Source organism: Aphelocoma coerulescens, chromosome 4A, assembly GCF_041296385.1.
Source record: "Aphelocoma coerulescens isolate FSJ_1873_10779 chromosome 4A, UR_Acoe_1.0, whole genome shotgun sequence".
Lineage (NCBI taxonomy): Eukaryota > Metazoa > Chordata > Aves > Passeriformes > Corvidae > Aphelocoma > Aphelocoma coerulescens.
In genome coordinates this window covers 16,166,321-16,187,656 of record NC_091018.1, presented here as the reverse complement: position 1 = coordinate 16,187,656, position 21,336 = coordinate 16,166,321, and the positions used below count along the sequence as shown (strand labels likewise).

General features: G+C 39.6%; 1 long non-coding RNA gene across 3 annotated transcripts in view; it reads left to right on the top strand.

The window, feature by feature from the left end:
- Positions 1-11,955, top strand: part of LOC138110496 (uncharacterized) — a 28,421-nt gene extending 16,466 nt beyond the window's left edge. For 2 of the 3 annotated variants that reach the window (XR_011150956.1, XR_011150954.1), the window contains exon 3: positions 11,659-11,955. This is a non-coding gene — a long non-coding RNA (uncharacterized lncRNA). Of the gene's footprint in view, positions 1-8,977; positions 9,623-11,658 lie in introns of those variants that run through there. The other variant, XR_011150957.1, reaches the window with a different exon arrangement.
- The last annotated feature ends 9,381 nt before the right edge of the window (positions 11,956-21,336 follow it).

Genomic DNA, 21,336 nt, shown 5'->3' with positions numbered 1-21,336 from the left:
ATCACAGGTGAATATCAAGGCAAAAAGAAAATAAATCTTAAAATGCTGCACAAATGTAATGTGTGTAAGATGTGCTGCCAGCCACACTTCCACTGTTTGAGGCTATTGTTAGCAATTGTTTAATTACATATTCAAGTTTTTAGTATATTGTTTTATTTATGATGAATGGGCAAACGATAAAGACACCAGCTGGAAACATAATAAATTTCCAAGTGAGCTGAAATATTATTTTTTAAAATACCATTAAAAACCTACTGTCTTTTATTATTTAGGAACATAAATGAGAGAGAAATCCTAGGAACGTTTTTTCCTCGGAAACTTTCCATCAAGTAAAAGAACAAAATACTGTGACAGTCTTCCAAACTAATTACATTTCTATTTACCCCTTGGCCCCTAAAGACCCATAGCTCTTGATTTTGCTTTTGTATAAATTTTCAGCAGTAACTCTTACCAGTGTGATTGTGATAAAATATAACAGGATGTGCTTACTGACTTCATGCAGGTACCTGGCTTTTCTAGCCTTAATAAGGTCTCAGGAGACTGCTTTTTCAAAGTAAAGTGTTCTCATGTATGACTTTTCAATTATTTTATTTTATTGCACCAAGTTTTACAGGACTTTGTCTCACATAATCTTCTAAATGGTTTCAGATTTATTGTAGCAACAGAATGCTCTCAGTGATAAATGAGGCAAACATTTTCCTGTCATTTATTCTAATTGTCTTATGCTCAAAAGGCACATGGGAACACATTCTATAACTTGCCTTTGATTACATGTTTTGGATATTTTCACCTGGGTAACTAAGCTGCTGAAAAATGTCATACAATTATTAAATTACTCATAGTTAGAATTTTTTAGAAGGTCTTGGTTCTAGATTGATTTGGAGTGACTGTTGTTGAGTAATTTGCTTTTGAAATATTCCTAACAAAACAGGCTGTGCACTTGGTAATCTTCTACTGTTTTTTCTGATTGAGTGGAACACCACTGTCCAACACTTTTGGAGAATGGAATACTTAAAACCCAAACAAACCCAAAACTACTCTAATGTACTCTTCTCTCCAACATTGTGATCATACTCACTGCTTTTAGAGTTTTTATCTACACAGAAGGTCCAATTGACTTCATAAGCAGCAGTTTAATGAAGTTCAGATTTCATCAAAATTGTATGCAGTTCAGTATTTTTCCTTCTTTTAAAAGAAATATGGTGTACTCCTGTAATCCCAGGCCAACACTTGGGTGTAAAGACAATCCTATTCACCATTTTGAGACTTGGATGTGTTCCTAAATACAGTGACCCTGCTTGGGATGATCCAGAGTCTTTACCTCCCTATCATCCACCTTTTGAAATCTGAGGAGCATCCAGTGCAGATTTTTCATTTATCCACAGGTTGTCACCTGAAAAACTCTTAATTCTGATGTGTGAGACAATTTCATGTTAGAAGGTGAACCATGGCCTTTGAGAACCCTTGCTAAGGAACCAGAGCCTGAGAGCAGATGGATATAGATACCTTGTCAGCAAAAATCAGGAATATGCAGAGCTCCCTAAAAATTCTATGGGGATCATATCCTATTTTAAAATCAGCATATATATGTAGTGGAGCCTTTCAGCACACAGGGCAAATTGTCTCTGTGCCTTCATTAGCTGTTCCATGCTGTGCTCAGCGAATGTGAGTATCACAACACTGAGCTACCTCAGACACCTGCAGCTATGATAAATTAAAAAAAAAAAACTTCACCAATTTCATTCATCAATATGGAAAAGAAGATTTGAATGCTGAATTATGAGTGAAAATGTTCTGCAAAATATATTGAGGTTCAAACAACTTTTATAGCACTCAAATTTGCTTTAATACTTTGCTATTCCTTAACAAAGAATCACATTTTAAAAATGTTCTCAATTTATATTTGAGGAGCTCTGCTCAGAGCAATAATGTCAAGAAGATGATATATGTAACTGAGAGTAGACCTCATGATATAGTTTTAAAAATTACTTCTACTAAAGCATCTGTTCTGAAGGAACTGTAATAGATTTTACTGTGGCTGAAGTTCTCTGTCTATCCAAGCTGACAGAAATCTGTGGCTGTTTTTAATGAGGACCAGAATATTACCTCAAGTACATTTAGAGGTAATTTTACAAAAATATCTTCTTCTTGGAATTAAGAGATGTTCCTTCACTTGAAAACTCGGGTAACCTTTTCCCCCTGTCCTACTGGTGCATCTCTGCTCAGAAGAGTCTGAGAAGAGGGGGAGAACACACTGAAATGGGTGAAGCTGCTGCCAGCCCTGTATGGCACAGCAGTGGAGAGAGGTCCCTCCTTCTGGAGGCTGTGCAACCTGGCACTCTCCAGCCTCAGAGATGAAGTCTGGGATAATTTGCCATCACATCAAATGTATTTATTCTGTGATCATCGTTTTCTGCACTTCCAAGTTCAGTTTGAAAATATTAATCCAACAATTGCCCTGGTTTGGGGGTTGTCAGTAGAACATTGAGGGATCTTTTGAGCAAGAAAAAAGGAGTAGATTTTCCTTCAGTTTTTAATGAAATCTTGCTAAGGAAATGAGGATTCTTGTTGGGAAGGGAAGTGAGGAATCATTTATGTTTCCTTCATGGACAAGGTGTCAAGGAGCAGCAAAAGAGTCTATGCAAAGGGAGCCAAGGGTGGCAGCAGTGCCATCAGTGAACAGGGGTGCAGCTGGCAGACCCAAAAACGCTGGTAATGTCTGTCTGAATTCAGGTCAAGAAGCTAAAGAGAGAGAGAGAGGTAGCTGCCTACACTTAAGCATATTTATGTCATGGCAGAGGAGAAGGGCAGCTCCTGAGGTGTTAGAGAGAGGTTTGTGCCGTGGGGGGCCCCAGATGAGGCTTTTTATTGCTCTTTCTCACAATTTCACTCAGCTGATCTGCTCTGAAGTTACACAGCTGCTCTTCTGGAGCAGACTTTGAGCTGTTGAGCTTTTGGGGCCAGGACAGATGAGGATGCAGAGGCTTACACAGAAAGAGGGTTACAGGTTCTTTAGGGTGGTCAGTCTGCTGGTGAACTCCTGACATGAGGAACATGTGTCATACCCTTGCCTTACTGGCTGCAGCTCCATTAGTGAAAATTAGTTAAATAAGCTGGGCTGTTAATGTATATTCACCTGTCAGTGTGATTCTTACCTCTTGATGCAAGTCTGCTTCTTCAGAGCACTAGGACCCAAAAAAAAATAAAAAGGCACCTGTCACAAATCACAAAAACTGTTTAACTGTATTTTGGTGGATAATGAAAAAAGGTTTTATGCTTTAGTTGTTTAAACTTGAAAATCCCAAGAGTTTTCTGAGGAGGAAGTTTCTAAAAATGGTTTGTGAAGTTTGAGGTATAGGAATGCCAATCTTAAAAACAATCAAGGTGAAGATGTACAAGAGGATACAGTACAGGTTAGTACAATGAGATGGGTTAAATGCAATATAACTGAAAAGTCTCCCAATCATTAAACAGTGTCAGTTCCCCAGGGTGCAACAGTCCTCTTTGTAATCTCTATTTTCCTGAAGTACAGTACTGCCTTTAATAACATGTCAAAAATGGGTGTGCTTTTCAATCTTGACCAGAATTGGAAAAAAAAATTGACCTTTCTCAGATTAGCTTTTTTGGGATTTATTCTTTTGTTCAAGCTACTTTTTAATTTTTTTTTATCAGTCTGTAGATTGAGCAAAGTGGGAGAATAGTTAAATGCTTCTAGTATATGCACTCATTGGATAATAACTTTGTTCAGTCTCTATTTTTATATAAAAGTATTAAGTGTAACTATCTAAAGTTTCAAGTGGATGACAATAGAAATATTTCACAGGGGTCTTGCCAGAAATTTCTATTTTGGCATACAAATCTAAGTCAAACCTGATTTGCAAGCGACATCTGTGAGTGGCTCATTTTCAGCAGGTTGCTTTTAATCAGTCTCAGTATTTCCTTGAGCACATCAGACTTCTGTAAGCACTGAAGGAGAACAGTTACTAGCAAGAGGTGCAGTATATAGCCTTGTAAAGTCCTGGTACCATTGAAATAAAAAGCTGGGGTTTTTTGGGTTTTTTTTTAAGACTTAAAAGACTGAAAATAAAAATAAGTCTGACTTTAATACATCTTAAAATCATTGAGTTTAGCACTGGATGTAGTGAGCTGTAGTATCTTCTATTAGCAGAAGAGAAAAGATTCAGAAATTAAGTAGTCCTAATGGAAAGTAATACTCTTTGGGTTTTGTTTTGTGATGTAGGTATTGCTATTTACCATTTAACTTTTTAAAATTTAGATTAGAAAAAAGAGAAATATGTCAAAGAACAATTTGTTTTATCTGTGTAATTAGTGGGCACTAACAATGACAGTGAATCTGCTTGAATCTGCTGAGTCCTGACTGTGCATTGTATATATTTCCTCTGTGATCTTGTGTCCTGTGGGACAATCATTCCAAAATTGAAATAATGTAGTACAATAGTAATTTGATAGGTTCAGTTCTGATATAGCCATAGGGTGTCATTGATGATTTTTCCCAAACTACAAGTTTCACCTGATAAGTAATCAGATCATCAGAAAATAACATTCTGTGGACTTTGACTGTTACTGAGAAATGTTGCTTGTCTTTTTTCCTGCTTTTTTCCTTCCGAGACAAAGATGCAATTTTCAGACTACAACCCTTTCTTAATTTGATGGATCTTCCAGACAAGCATGATTCTCTTGAACTCCATGATGTTTATACTGGATTCAAATTGTTCTTACCCATGCATGATGCCTATCTGCCTGCTGTCCTCATCCATCATTTGTCTGCTGTGTCCACAAAGCAGGCACAGACTGTCAGCTGCACAAGCCGTGCCATTGCCTGGGAATGGGGCAGCATCACTTTATCCAAATGTGCTCAATCATTTGAGTGACTGCCACGGGGATCCTTACACTCCTCCTGGGGGTGAGGGGATGTGCTGCACAGCACGTTTGGCCTCTTGCTGAAGCACTCAGGGGAACTGTGACTGTCTTGGATCACATGAGCGCACTTGAACAGCACCTAGACACTTTCTGTTCAAAAACAAGGCCAGCAAGATGACATGACATGCTGCTGTCCCTGTAAACATCAGCCTGTCCTCAGAACAAGGACAGCAAAGCTGGCTCACCAGTCTGAATTAAGTGCTGTGAAAGGAAGGCTCACCCACTTTTTACAGAGCATGTAGTTGTTAGGGGTGATATCAGGCTCCTGGTATTACCAGGTAAAACAGAAAAGTCCAACCAGTTAGACTGTTTCCTTTTTTAAAATACCCAAAGGTGTTCCATATTATAGTCCAAATTTAGCCAATAAACACTCTGGCCAAAGACACCTTTATCTCACTTTATGATGGTAGAGGTCATAGCATGATATGATCCTGGTTCAGGCTCTGGCCATGGCTGTCACATCAGTGATGAAGTTCTCTGCTGGAGCTATTCAGATTACTCCTAAATGTTCACCATTGGCTCACCTAAATGAAATACGTCTCCAACTGACATTTTTTCCCCCCATTGTTCTACTTTAAAAAAGAGGATAGGCAGTAAGAAAGGACATAAACTTTGTTACTGATGCTTCAAGTTCTCTCTAACAGTGTCTAATAGAACCTCATCAATGTAAGTATTGTCCAATACTTCCAAACTAAAATTTGCAGTGAAAGGTACAGAGAGGAACCTGTAGGCTTCTTTCTCTATAAAACCTTGTTGACTCTAAGGAGAAGCTGCAAAATGAAGTGATTGTGTTATTTCATTAACCTTTGGTTGTAGCCAATTTTACATTAATGGCAATATGTAAATTTTCCTTCAATTTGGATGTCATTCTACTGGCATATGGAATATTGTTCATGGGATTCTTACTGGGTCAGGAGATGTTTCTTCTGCCAGGGGTATTTGCGAAAGCAGAATCTTACTGCCAATAAAAAGTGTGCTGTAACATCTTTAATATGCAAACATATGTTCATCTGAAAACTGCCCTTGTTGCTAATAGCTGCAAGCTGACATCTGCTGCTGTTAGTGAGTCTTGTCTAGGTCTCCAACAGCTATTTGAAGAGAACAGCCTGTGCCGAGTTGCAGAGTTCAAACTATGAAGGAATTTCTGCTATATAATCTAGAAATCTCTAAGAAAATATTTATTCAGAATATGAAATCTTTCTGGAAATAATTGAAGTAGTTTGAACCAGTCTAGCAATATGATAGACTAGGGAGCACTTTCCAAACTCATTGTGGAAGTGGTTCAGTTGAACATGATTAGTGAGTTTAATAACTGGATTGCCCAATAATTTGCTTTCCTAGCATGTCAGCGTTGTGTACAGCTGTATCTCATTTGCTCCCCTCAAATAAATATTAGTTAACTTCTAAGGGCACCCAGAGTGAAACCATCAATTCAAATATATCCTTGCTGGCACCCCTGTCAGTACAACTCCAGTGCCATTGGCTCCAAAGCCTTTCCCACACTGCTTTCTCAGTCATGCATTGCCTCAAAAGCCTGAATTAAAGTACAGTACAGCATAATAGACCAGACAAAAGCTTTCTGTTCTGCCTTTAAGGAATACCATTTTACTCTTCAACCTGCCCAGTTGAGGAAGAGGCAGGGTACAGAAAGGAGGAGAAGTGACAAAGTAAGGGTGATATAAAGGGTGTCTGTCTGGTAACAGACAACAGTACTTCTCATTTCCTTCAACATCTGCTGCTGAAGAAGTTCAGGCTAGAAATGCTGGTATGGAGATATGTTTTGGATTTGTGCTGAAAATCACTTTACTATTAAAGGGATGTTTCTGTTATCTCTGAGCAGAGCTTACCCAGAGCCAAGGCCTTTTCTGCTCCTCTCCCCACACACTGGGGAGGAGGCTGGGGATGCACAAGGAGCTGGGAAGGGACACAGCCAGGGCAGCTGACCCCAAGGGACCCAAGAGATATGCCAGACCATAGGGTATCATATTTAACAATAAAAAAACCCTGGGCAATAAGGTCTGAAGGAGGGGACACTTGGAGTGATGGTGTTTGGTGTTTCCTAAGTCACCATTATGCAGGATGGAGCCCAGATTTCCTGGGTAGGGCTGAGCACCTGCACCCTTATGGGAAGTGGGGAATGAATTCCTTGGCTTTCTTTGCTTATGCACAAGGCTTTTGCTTTACTTGTTAAACTGACTTTATCTCAGCCCGTGATTTTTCTCACTTTACCCTTCTTGTTCTCTTCTCCATCCCACTGCAGGGAGTGAGAGAGTGGCTGTGTGGGGCTGAGCTGCCTGTGGGGGTTAACCCATGACATTACCTTAGGGCTGGGAGGATTTCCCCTACTCATATTTCAGAGGCTTTTTTCAGTATCAGCATTTCAACTACTCTCCTGCTGTGACATCAGAGAAAAAAGATCCTGTCAACAGCTCAATTTAAAATTTTATTTTTCACACTTGTAAAGGAATACTGATAGTAATTTCCCTCTTTTCTATATTAAACTATTTAAAAGAGGTCTCTGTGGGTTCTATCTGCAAGCTGATGCACCTGAAATTTGGAGCAGCAATGCTGGAAAGAGGCTGGCTGTTCCTTACACTGAGCTGCATGTTTTCTGTGTGCAGACCCAAAATTCTTCCAGTTTCTTTATTTATTCTTAAAGCATATCTACTGCCATTGAGACAATCTACAGCCATTGAGGCTGTGTGTCCTGAACAGGAGCATGGCTGAGGGGCAGGGTTTGCTATCCTGTGCTAGACAGAGCCTTTTGGAAGAAACAGATTATTTGGGGGAAGAACAGACAAAATGATAAATGGACCAAGTATTAATTAGCAATTAATGACTCCAGAGGGAGAACAGACAGCTTGAAAGCAATTTGTAGGCTTAGTCTGGGAAATGGTTTCCCCTCAGAAGTGCTCCAAAGGAGAGCTGTGGCCTTGGAGAGGAGGAGGTGGGCAAGCTGCTCAGATGGGCATGACACCCTCTGAAGCTGAACTGCAGCTCATGAAATGTTTTCCCTGTGTTTGACTCCATTTGTTACACCAGATTAACGAGTGCTAAATCTATTCAGTGTTTTCCTGACTAATACTGAATTCCTAGAATTCACAGGAATCTGCTAGTTACTAATTGCATTTACTGCTCCATCTTGAAGTACACATTAGTACAAGTCAAGTTTGTGGTCCATAAAAGGAATTTACTGTAGGCTGAGTGAAGACAGCTGCATATATTCACACTACTTTTATTTGGAGAAATAATGATCTTTCAAGCATGTTCCTGGTGCTTTGGATTTTTGTCACCCTGATGTGTGATTAGAGGCAGAGGATGGTGTGCATGTTTCATAAAAGGGGGCCATGAGAGAGTCCAAATACCAAATGTAATGCTGGATTTTGCTACTACTATATTTGTCTTTCTTGCTCTATCAGGTATTTAAAAAAAAAATATTCATAAACTGAAAAAGTCACAGTATTTAAATGGCTAAATAAATTTAGAAGGACAGTTCTGACTATCAACAGTTTCTTCACACAGCAGTACAAAGTTACCACTGTTAGCTGTGGTGCCCTGCTTCAATGCAGCAAAACCACAACCTCTAGTGGGCTCACTTGTTCAGTACAGTGGAATATTATTTATATTCTATATTCCAATTTATTTCTTGTTTAAATCCTTTGGTTTTATATTCTAGTTCCTCTTCAAAATACCATGTGAATGTTTGGGTTTCTTCCTCCCACCCTTGCACAGATCACTGTGCTCAGATCTTTAAGCTGTTGTGGCTGGTTTGGGAATAAGACCAGTAATTTTATTGGATTGCAGCCCCTATTGGCAGCACCAAATTTTGCTGATACCCTAAGAAGGAATTTTAAGGAAGGAATAGGCGTACCTTAAAATGAAATTACTTATTAAACAAGATGAGATTTTCCTGGTTATTTTGTTTCCTCTGTAAAATAGACCCGCTGGCACTCCGAATCTCACCCACAAAGTACTCCATTGTAGGATTCAGGAATTATATAAGTAACTTCTGGAATATTTCCATCCTCCTTTTCAGCTCTGGATTACTTGATTAGACTGAGCCTTCCACCAGGAGTTTGGGCTTGCAGGACAAAGCCAATGTACCATGGGTATCCCTGACTGGAAGAGGGAACACACCAGTTTCTGGAAGACAAAATAAAACTGGAACCACAGTAATGCACAGTGACAGAAGTTCCAAAGCACCCCCAGGCTTTTGCAATGCCTCTTTTATTGAAAAAAAAAATTTTAAAACTCATTATTTTATCAAGAGCTTAGATGGGGGAAGAAAAACCCGTACAGTTTTGTGCATATGTCCAGTGGCAGAAATCAGGGAAAAATAAAGAAAACTTCTATTTCAAGAAGGGACTGAACTGCACAAGGTCTACCTGACTGCTTTCATTACCAACTCCTGAAATGCACTGTCACAGAGGGAAATTGATGTTGGTATTCTTTTATCGTAGAACATAACTAAGCAGGGGCTCAAAAAATTAATTCTCAAAGAGGTAATTAAAATTAATGTCTATGATGGATGGAGGAGAGGGGGGAAAGTATAACAGCTTGTAGTTAAGTACATCATAATCTTGGGAAAAAAGCCATGAGATTGTGCATGACCTGTAATTGGAGAATAGTGGAGGAGAGGGTTGCATTCTTCTGAAGAGACAGAAGCTCACCTTATGGCTGATGAGGGGCTTTAACTCTCTGCTCTGGAATCTAAATTAGATGGAAATATTCTGCTCTCAAGGTCTCCTGCCTTGGTTATTCCCTTGAGCACTGAAAGTACTATATATTCATCTACTGTACTGTGGTGACCCAATATGCTGCCCAGCTTCTTCTACTTATCTTTTGAAGGACAAAAGTGTGTTTTACCTCTCTCTTGTGATTTAGGGAAGTTTCTTGTTTGTCTTAAATGAATAAGACTTCCAGAAAGTCTCTGTATTAACTAGTATGAAGCAAGTCTTCAAAGCCTATGAGCAGAAGTATGGAATTTAATTGTTTTACTGTAATTAAGCATGTCTTAATTTTATGTATGTATTCAATAGCATTTATTTTATGTATACTCTATCTTCAGCAGTATTTTAGTGGGAAAATTAGCCTCTGTGAAGAAATTAACTTTCAGTCACAGGTACTCTTTAGTTCAGAAGCACTAGTAAGGTACCCTAGGCCAGATTTCAAGGGGAGCCTTCCTTCTGCAGGTTTGTGTTTTGCCTGAGCAGCAGGGCTGTACTAGTTTGAAGACAAACCAGTGGGAGGCACCAAGTCAGAATAACAATTTAATGGAAATTAAAGAAAAGGAACAGAAAGTAAAAGAAAGCACTGACAGAGTCAAGATACAACCTGAGTCCCTGTTTGGCAGGGTGGTGGTAGCAGTCTGGTGGAATGGTGGCTGCAGTCCTCTGAAGTGGTGATCCTGTAGTAGAAGGGGTCTGCTCTTCCTTAGAAAGTCCAGTGGTGGCTGTGTAGCTCCTGTCCTCTAGAAATCCAGTGGAAAGAGAGTCTCTGGTGTTCAGAGTCCCAGATTATATCCACGATGGGATGCTTGGTTCCTCCCTCTGGGTGGAGCATCTCACAATGGGGTAATGAGTCATGAGGCCAAGTGTTGATTAGGCTCGTTAACAGAAGATAGTCCGGAGGGAGTTATCTCTGAGTCATGGGGCAGGACAATGATGGGCCATGAACAGCAAGATAGTCTGGGGGGAGGAGGCAAGGAAACACTGCCCCACCTGATTTCCACAGCTCATGAGGATGGTAATAGAATACACCTCAACCCAGGACAAGGGCATCCTTCTTGCTTGATGCATGAGATTCTGAAGGACCAAGATCTCCTTTTCCTGCTTTTCTCTTTGCTCCCTTCAGGCCTGGTTTCTGTGATATTGCCAGTCACAAGTACTGACTGATCCCTTAGTTTCTTCCAGTGCAGCAGGCAAAACTCTTTTCATTTCCTAGAATCAGCAAGGTGAGCTTATTTATAAAACCTGAATCAGACAATTTAGGGGACAAGACTTCGAAATAAAGAAGCCTGGTTGTTTTGGGATTTTATAATTAATTTGAAATTCATAATTAGAATGTGGACCTATGGTAATATGAATTTAATCTCTTCAAATCCAACATCAATCTTTTTCTCAACAAAATGCTGCTTAAAGGCTCCTTTTTACTTTAATTTAAACCTCTTTATGAAGCTGATTTGTGAAAGTTCAGAATAATTCCCTTTTAAATTAAAAATAATACTTTATTCTCTTAGCCAGCAATTAATGTGTTTGTGGTCTTCTTCCAATAGTCTGGGAAATGGAAGAGTGCAAAATCCTTGCCTTTTTATGTAGATGGCATCATTTTTCTAAGAAGATGCCTGCAAAGCAACCTGTTGTTCCATAGAGGACATACACATGCTGGGTTTCAGTTAAAAAAGAGCTGCTATGAATGTCAAAACAAAACAATTAGGGAAAGATTAATTGCATTTTTCAGGTAACTAATCTTTGTTAAAAAAAAAAAAAACCCTGCAAGATTTTTGCTCTCTTAGTATTTTTTCTTGCTTAGTTTATGTATTGCTGTGAGGCCTTGGGTTTTAGGGTGGGTTTTTTTCTTATTAACTTCTGCCATCTCACTGGCAGAAAGTAGAAGATAGATTGTGCATGGAGTAGGAATTGCAGAAGAAAAAAAAGACAGTCCTATGATTAAGATAATAAAATTATATCGAGATTTTTCTTTTTCTTTCCTCTGCAGGTTTCCTTTTTATGCTAGGATGGCCTTGTTATGAGCAGTCCCTTATGTAGGCTCTCTGTAACTCTCATTTTCAGAACATATTAACGCTGTGCTGTGCCTGCTGCAGCATCTCCCTTGAAGAAGGCACTTCTTAGCACAGGCACAATGCTGCGCCAGAGCTGCTGACAGACACCAAAGCTTTTGCTCACCAGATGACCCTGGCTCTATCTGCATTTGCCTAAAACACAGAATAAAAAGCCCATCTTTCTCATTTTTTTCTGGCAAAGATGTCTTATGCAGCTCAAGCTATCGATTATTTCAAAGCCAATAAACACTTAACACTCCTTGCCTCAGTCTTGCATCCTTAAAATGTGCAAGTAACATCACACTTTATCTTTGCAATGTGTGAAATTAAAAAAGGGAAGGGAGATTTTCACCCTTGAGAAACTCAGAGGCTCTCCTTAACATTGAAATAAGTTCTGTGGCTACACCATGGGCAAAGAGGAGATCTTGAAAAAAAATTTAAAAAATGACCTAATTATTTCCACTACATGGACCTCGTCCTATTCCTGTGGTGACCAGTGCTAGGACACAAGAAAATGGAATGAGGTTTTGTCAGGAGAGGTTCAGATTCTGTATTAGGAAAAGGTTCTTCACCCAGAGAGTTGTTGGTCACTGGAACATGTTCTCCAGTGAAGTGGTTTTAGTAGTTTAGCTTTTAGGTAGTCCTGCAGGGACCAGAGACTTGGAGTTGATGATCCTTGTGGGTCCCTTCCAACTTGAGATACTCTTATGATTCAAAGCTGCAATTCAAATGTCAGATTTCAATATCTACACTGCGTGGAAATTCTCTTGTGATCCTTGGACTCATAGCCCCTGGCAGGATGTAAGACTGAGTAACTTCACTCTGGGAAGGAACAGGACCTTCCCCAGGCTTTCCAAGGTCATGATATTCAAAGTGTATATTCTATAGAGGGCAGGAAAATTATAAAGGGCTGGTTGTGGGTTTGTTTTGTTTTTCTTCTAGAAAAGGACAATTTAATTTAGGAAGGCAAAAAATTAGCATGCAAAAGGTGAAAAAACCTTCTTACAGCAGAGCAGGGAATTAGGGTGCATCTTCATTTTTCCTGTTCATTAAAAATTTCCCAACACTTCTTTATGGCAGAAATTCAAAGACATCCTTTTTACTTGGCTTAAACTGGATACAAAATTTCACAAATTATAGTGATTCAAACGTGTCCTGTTCATCAGTTCTTCTGATGGAGGCAGACAGACCCTCCACGCTACTCTGGTATCCTGTGGCAGTCAATTGAAACTATTTCAAAGTAACAGGATTCTCCAGAGGCACAGTCCTCCAATATCCTCCATCTAATTGCAGTATCCAGGGCTTGAGGATTTCTGTCCATCTAATGAATTTCCCTGTGATCTCATTTTGCAAAGCAGCAACAGTTTATTTCTCCTTGGCTCTCGCCAATAAGAACAGGGCTGCAGGAAAGTTACATGCAGGACTTTGAAGTATTGAGTCATTCATTTATTCACAGAAATAATTAACGGATGTAGTTTTACATCAACTGTTTTTCTGTTGCACTAGATAGCAATTTAATCTAGGTTTTAAATCCTCTGCAATCATTAACAACAACAAAAAAAGCCAACCAACCAAAAATAAAATAGTCTTTCTCCTTCACATTGAAAGATAATTTCTCTTTTGTGTTAGATGACTAAGTACCTACCATTAGAAATAAAATGGAGTGTGAAAGAGCTAAGCATAATAATACAGAATATATAGTTAAATATGGAAATGACCAAAAAACTCCAAAGAAAATCCCCCAAAACAAACAGGAAAACCCCCTAACAGGTGGGGTTACAGTTGAGACACTAGCCCAGGTGTTAGGAGACTTCTACAGCACCAGCCTGGTGCAGAGGTATTTGAAAGAATCCATAAATCTCTGTAATGTTCCTTTTAGCTTTGCCTTGATATAGGGGAAGGCAACAAACAGGAAATTCAATCATCTTTCTGTCCACAGCAGAAGGTTATTTTGCCCCGAGGTCTGCCTTCGAGTGATGATCCTTTCCTTCCCCCTCTAATAGGGGCTGGGTGAAGATGGTGAGACCCTAAAACAAATATTCCAGAGCCTTCAGGCTCTTGAAGAACATATTGAAAACGAGTTTTAATTTCACTGGTTCCACTGTTGAGCTTTATGGTGTTCAAGTTTTAAAAAGCTTTGACGAGTGTTATAAAATTTTTATAATAATTAAAAGATTGTTTCATGTTTTCAGGATGGATTGTAAAGTAGGCACACTAATGGAGAATTCTATCCTTAAATTGTAGCATTATTCTGGATATGTTAGAGATCTTGTACTCTCTATGTTAAACTACCCTCCCACTGATGGTTTCCTGTTGTTTTTTTGGGGGGGATTGGTGGTGGTTTGCGGGGGGTTTAGGGTTGGTTGTTTTTTGGGGAGGTGTTAGGGGGATTTTGTTGGGATTTTTTTGGTTGCTTTAGGTTTGTTTTGAAAGTAGTGGGGTTTGATTGATTTCAGAATGCAATTTAAAAAAATGTTTTATATAGCAGGTGCATAGTCTGGCTTATGCAGAGCTTAATGCCCAGGTCTCACTAAATTTCAGCTACACTGCACATGAATTAACTTTCATACTGACATTAGAAAAAGTCCCACACTGGTGTATAAAAATATTTCCTCCTCAGTAATGAGTGCAAGAGAAACTTATTACTTGAGAGTTTTAGATCAACTCTGTCTCTAATTGTCATTACTGCCAGTGATGCTTTGAAACTCAACTCCGAGTTTATCATATAACATTTGGTATCAGCTGTAAAATTCTCCAGTGTTTGATTGAATGGCAAATGTTATTATCCTCCCAAAAGGTTTTAATTAAGATGTTTGGAGGCCAAACAGCTGTGCATGGAAATGCTTACTTCAGCTGAAAAAAATCAAACTTTGGAACCGATAGTTTCAAATACTTAATTTATATGCCTTATCTTCTGCTTATTATAGAAATCCAAATTAATGGAACTTGTGGAAATTGCAGACACACTTCTGCTGGTACAAACTGGGGAGCTGGGAATGAAAATGAGCACAGGATTAATCTCTTTGTATTTGCAGAAGATCTGGTTGCTATACCTTGGCACAAGCGAGTCCCTACCAGAGAGGATTGTGCCTGGGGGGGATAAGGCTGAAAAAACAGGAAGACTTGAAGGAGTGCATGACTCTTGAGTGTTTCTCTAAATTAAAGATTGGAAATTCCTAGAAAATCAGTCTTATATCCATAGTATCCAAGTGTAGGGCATCTAGTGATCTCTTATGCAAAAATTTTTGAAATTATTTGTGGAGAATATTTTTTTTAGGGTTGTGTCTGTCCCTCACTCAGTTTTTATTTATGACTGAAGTTGATGAAGGTATTGGTACCAAGCTTTAGGAACTCATTTGCTTGTGGAAGGGTAGGGAGGGAGGCTGTTTTTTTGTGGTTTGTTGTGGTGTTTGTTTTTTTAAAAACCCAGTCAACAAATTCTACTGCCTTCCTCAAAAATGCGCTGTACAATGTGCATGTTATGGGGCTGTATTTTGTTTAGAATTCAGGTTTTCTGAGGGGTTTATGGTGGGTTTTTTGGTGAAAATTCCATAGTATAAAATCCTTGCAGGATAAAAATATAAATGAGAGAAAAATTTTCAAAGCAAAACAATCTTCTGCCTGCACTATGAACCACAGCACACTGGGGGGCTCCTAGAAAGCCCAGCAACTGTTGGACAAAATTGCTTTATTTTTTTCTACTTTACTGCCAAAATGGATTTGAAAATTGGGAGTAACCTTGAAGACTGAACAGAGAAATTTAGTATTCTAATCCCACTAAAGGAGATAGATGTGTCCAAGAGCCAAGGACTGAACCACCTTTTAGCTGATGCCTTGTTGCAAGGGCAGGTCCTTGTTGTAGATCCTGTTAGGGTGTGACAGGGAAAGCAGATACTGAAATAGTCATGAGCACCCCTTTCCCTGTGCCTTCATCCTCTCTGTGCCTGTCTCACCTCTTTCCAGGAACAAATTACCAGAATATATCCGAAGAACTGTGTATGCTACCTCTGTAAATTAAAAACATAATAGCTGGACTATTTTAGCAGCCTTTTTCAGGCACATCTCGTCTGTCATAGGAATCTAATTCAGAGGCACAGTAGGTTTCCAGCCATTAGCAGATGTTTAAGGTTACATTCCATTCACTACCCTTGAAAAAAGTACCCAGCACGTATTCTAACAAAGGACAACTGTGCCTCCTGGGAAGAGACAGTGCTATAGCACTCCTGCTTTAAAATGTTTTCCAAAAAAGAAGCGATGCAAGAAACCTTTGTACACTGGAAGGGCAAGAAAGCAAATGTTCACACTATATTCACTTTCCAATATGCAAGAGCAGCTACCCAAAGTAAAAGAAAAATGAAATCAGGACAGAACACCAGTGTCAATAAAATACAATCTTTGTTGTGCCAGTGTCTTTCAGCTGAATTTCAGGGTATGCTTGTTTTCTTCCCTGCTGTGCTCCCCTGCAACTCATACAGCACTGGCTGTTATCTTGGAGATAGAATAGAAATCAAATTCATGGGGGTATTCTCTCCTCATCTTTCTCTCTCCTGTCTCCTGTAGTGCTGATGTGATCTCTAGAAGATGGAGAGGATTTCCCCTTCAGTTCCCTTGAATTCAGGAGGTAATGATGGCATTTAGCACTGTGTTCAGAAAACAGCTAAATGGTAATACCCAGTCTGAAGGAGCACTGTCAGTCAAGAGAAGTGTCAGTCTTGCTCTTGTGCAGGGTGTAGCTGAGGGCAGCAGTGACCAGGGAGGGGACTGCACCGTGGCAAGAGACCAGCTCTGTTTGACAGTCCTCCCTAAGGGTGAGGAAGCCCCAAGCCACAGTAAAGCTGCCCTCACTTGCAGCATAGAGCTGAGGGTACACTTGCTGTTTAGCACCAAGAAAAGAAGGCTCAGGGGAGACATGTTCCTCTCTACAACTACCTGAAGGGTTGTGGCAAGGTGGGGGTTGGTCTTTTCTCTCAAGTATCCACTGACAGGACAAGAGGAAATGGCCTCAAGTTGTACCAGGGGAGGTTCAGCTTAGATATTAGGAAAAATTTCTTCCCTGAGAGAGTGGTTAAGCATTGGAATGGGCTTCCCAGGGAAGTGGATTCAACATCCCTGGAAGAGCTCAGAAAAACAAGTAGAAGTGGCATTGACAATATGGTTTAGTGGGCATGGTGGTATTTGGTTGAAGGTTGATGATCTTGGAGGTCTTTTCCAACCTCAATGATTCTGTTTTTCTGTAGCTACCTTTAGTTGGAGTTGCCAGTTCCCCCTGCACTATTGCACTGATTTCAGGCACAGAGAGGTGAGGTGAGAATAAAACCCTGCACACTGTAGGATCCATAGCTCTGGGAAGCTGTTGGGAATTGCTGGAGGGCATGCTGTACTGTTGGGAGTCCCAGAGGAGCCTCACTAAGGTATCAGAACCCATTATATGCAAGCTATATTTCCAAACACTTGCAGCAGAAATCTCAGTGTGGCAATAACTGCGAATTATGACCCTCGGGGTGGAAAGCAAAATGTTCTGTTGTTATGGGAGGAGGTAATGGATGTCATCTCAGCTGCTGCACTCCGTGATGCAGCCATCCTGTGCCTGGATCTCCAGAGTGCAGAGGAGCAGGGAGCCCTCCATGAGGGTGCTCTCACCGAAAGGGACAAAGTGTTCTCTCCCTTGCATCCCTTGGTAGCCCAGGCGTGGTGTTTGTGGAGCCCCTGGCAGAGAGCTGGGGGCAGTCTGATGTTCATTCTCTCACTGCCCTGTCGTAGCACGTGCTCTTGTTGTAGTTTTGCAGATTTAACAGTCTGGGCTTGATCTTAGGGCTTCACAGTGATGTGAGGAATGATTAGAAAATGATGTTTGTGTAAAATTAGGTGACCTGCTTTGTTAGTGTTATAGTTGCCACGCAATATCGGGCATTATGCAATGAGGCACTTAACAGAACAGATTGAATGGTCAGATATCCAGGTTTCTAAAGGCTTATTGATCAGCCAAGATAATGCAGCTAAAGTACTTGAAATTAAAAATCAGCCTCATATTTTCTTATACAAGCAAAAGTTAAAATGTAAATCAAAAATACACATAAAAAAGAAGGATTTTCAAACCCAGAGAAAGCCATGTTGATAAAAACCATTTTTATTTTGATTGTCTGGCAGGCTGAATAGGAACTGCAAGCTATTCTTTTCTGAAAGAGTTGGGACAAAAATATTGGAATAAACATGTCATTGTCCTCAAGTTTGTATGTGTGAGTGAACTACTCTTCCAACAGAAGATAAAGGCTGTTCATTTGTCTAAGTTGGTCATTTGAATTAAAAAAAAAAAAAAAAAAGAAGAAGAAATGGAAATATAGCCAAAACACCATAATTTACAATGAATGTGACTGTGTGATGTCCAGTGAGCAGATCATGACAGAACAGTTTGAGCCACAGATAGTAGGTTAAATAATATGTGTGGTATTCAGCTTTCTGTGCAACTTCTCAAATTTGAAACTGATGTGTGCAGATGAAAATCATGAGAGACCAAAATATCTTTTTTTTCTCCCTGTTTTAATGAAAATTGATTTGCAATATCCAAAATCAGCTGCACATATTAGATAGGGATGATTTCAGTTTCCCTACAGAATTAATGTGTTTTGTTTTATGAATATTTATTTTCTGAGCTTATTCAGAAGCAAAGACCTATTTTTGAGTGAGTAAAACCTTCTACTAAACATAGGAAATATCTTTTCTGTTCTTCATTTTATCTACAGGAAAGCTTACTATGGCAGTGGCCCAATTTAAGTAATAAGACATTTTGAGGTGGTCTGTATTTGGGATCATATGAAGTTTAAAATTAGAGCTTAGACAGTTTCCAAGTTTTTTTTTAGATACATTTTTAAGAAGAAAACTCAAATATAGAATACCTTAAGAGCTAATTTTATACAATAGTCTGTCATCTAGTTAGGCTTCTGTTCCCAATGAGAGGAAGTAGGCAAATATCCTCTGTATTACAGGACTGTGTCCCTTCTAGTTATACAGTTTCAGCCTCACCTCTACTTATGCACTGCTTCCTGTGAGGCTTGTGCACTGATAGCCCTGCCCTCTGTAGCTTTGTCTGCAGTGCTCTTAGAAAGAAATCGTGAATCCTCATAATGTGAAAGACACTTGAACTGGGGACAGACAGGAGGTAATGAAGGGAGGTGGGAGAGTGCTGGGGTGCCTGTGCTCTCTGCAGAGCCTTGGGGCAGCAAGGGGTCAGGAATGCTGGGCACAGTCAGTAGGTCCTTTCTGAGTGATCCCATTTCATTTGTGCCTTTGTGAAAGGGCTCAAACACGTGCACTTGCAACATCTTCGTGCTTCAGTACCAGCATCAGGATGGCTGTGGGTATAACAGAGGGGATCCTTGCTGATTCCATGGTATTGCTCCTGTTAGGGCTCTTACAATAAGAGATTTAAAGTAAATTGGCATGGAAGGAGCAAGAACTGAGATTTAACTTAGTCTGCCCAACCTATAATAATCATCATTCTGTGTCTGTTAAACAGTGTTATACAAAATTCTATTTGAAAAACAATAACGTCTGTTCCTGATAATGTCCACTTTTATTGGAAACTGTGAAGACGGACATGCAACAGGCTTGATTTGCTGAACAGCATTTTACTAATTTATTACCATTTAAGATAGAGCATATTTACATTTCAGAGGATATGCCTCTATTATTAGCTGCAATAAGAGGTACATTCTTGATGCAGTTAGTATAAGGATGACCATTTCTTGCTGTTGTGAGTACTTGCCTTCAGAATGTAATTGTTGCTCTTCCTCCTTGATGTGACATTTCTCTTGATGGGCAGAATGCTGCTGTGGATGCCAAAATAGCTCATAGCCAGACAAGACCCTACAGGTTTAATAATGAAAACATACTTTGAAAGCTGAAACACTGGGACAAGTGCTGCCAGCTGCAAGTGCTTCCATGCTCGTGTATTCTTAAGGTTAAACAAACCATATTCTCTGCTTTAGGCCCCTGATCATCTTGGCTGTGCTGCACTCACTGCATTGTGTCACTGTCTGACAAGCTCAGCTCTGGACAAAATATTCCAGCTGAAGTCTCTAGTGCCAATCAGGAGGTAATAACCCTCAATATATCAGCCACTTCCCCCATTTCTTTGCCATCTGCAAACTGGGTGTTCCCTTGCTCACCATTCAGGTTATTAATAAAACAACTTGAGAAATATTGGGCCTGGTATTGAAGTGTCAACCCCTGCGAGGTCCTGCCACAACTGGACACCAGCTAGACTTTGGCTTTTCACTGTCACCTTTCTTGTTTCTCTTCTTGTGATTAGAAATGGCTTTAAGGAAGACTTGCTGCATAATTTTCCCACAGATTGATGTTTCCCCATAACTTCCTCCTTTGTCTTAAAAATGGGTTAAATATCTTTCTCCAGTCTTTTCTGAGCACCATGCCCTATGAAAGTCTGCTTCCTTGGGATGTGCAGTTGCACCCCATCTGTTTGCATGGATTTGTATATTGTTCAGTCCTGCCAATGACCTTCTTCATTATAGAAACACAGGATTTACAGTGTGATGGAAATGCAGTGATCCAAAACATTGTTAAAGCTTCTGATGCTGCAAACTGGATTTTTTAATTTTTTTTTTTTTAAATCACTTGTGTTGCATCAGCATGTGCTTTGACAGATGGTTAAGCATCCCATAAGACTGAAATAGAATATTGGGAATATGTCTTTATCGATACCAAAGTGTAGTAAACAACCTTCTGTTGCCTGTATCCTCTGGAAAATGTCAGGCTTAGTTTACTTATATCTTGTAGTGCTGTTGCTGATAGAAATGTGTGAATGACTGCTCCTGTTAATGGATAAGATAAATAAGAATTACTGTGTGGCTAACTGACAGACATGAGAAAACTATCTCTGCTGAATCCTTGATCAATGCTTTTTCATAGGAAATATTTTCTGTTTGTTTTGAATGGAAGTTTGGCTGGCCCAGGGAGCTGGTAATGTTATTCCACATTTTTTCCTTAAATCACTACTTACAGGCCAGACTGGCAAAGCAGTAACTGTGAGGTTTTGCTCTCTAAAGACTGATTGATGGCCTGTGTGAAATAAGTTTGTTCTCTCAGTATAGTTACTAGCGGAAGAGATTCATGTCATAAAAACCAGCACCACAGTGAATTGTCTCTGTGGAAATTTGACAAGAAAGTGAGGACTGATAGAGCTTGGAAATGAGTTACCTTTCTGCACCTAGAGGGTCTTCTGTCAAAACATAAAATGGTGAAAAGGCATCAGTGGCACCTTAGTGATCGTCTTTGTATTTAAAACAGGATAACCATCAGAATATTTTTTACTATTTCTTCTGTTCTTCAAAACCATGCTAGTGATGATAAATTCATCCACATTTCAATATCAAAGGGAGGAGATTGTACCAGATGAAAAGGAAGTTAATGAACAAATGCCTCTATTCATTGCATGTGTTATTTTTAGAGCTGAGTAGAACGGGTGGTTGGGGGGTATTTGTTTGTTTCAGGGGATTTTTTTTCCTTTATTCCTATTGTCATCAGTAGACAGAAAATTAGATAAAGACAAGAGATGTATTATTCCTGTAACACTGCCTGATGTCCTTCCTCTATTCCCA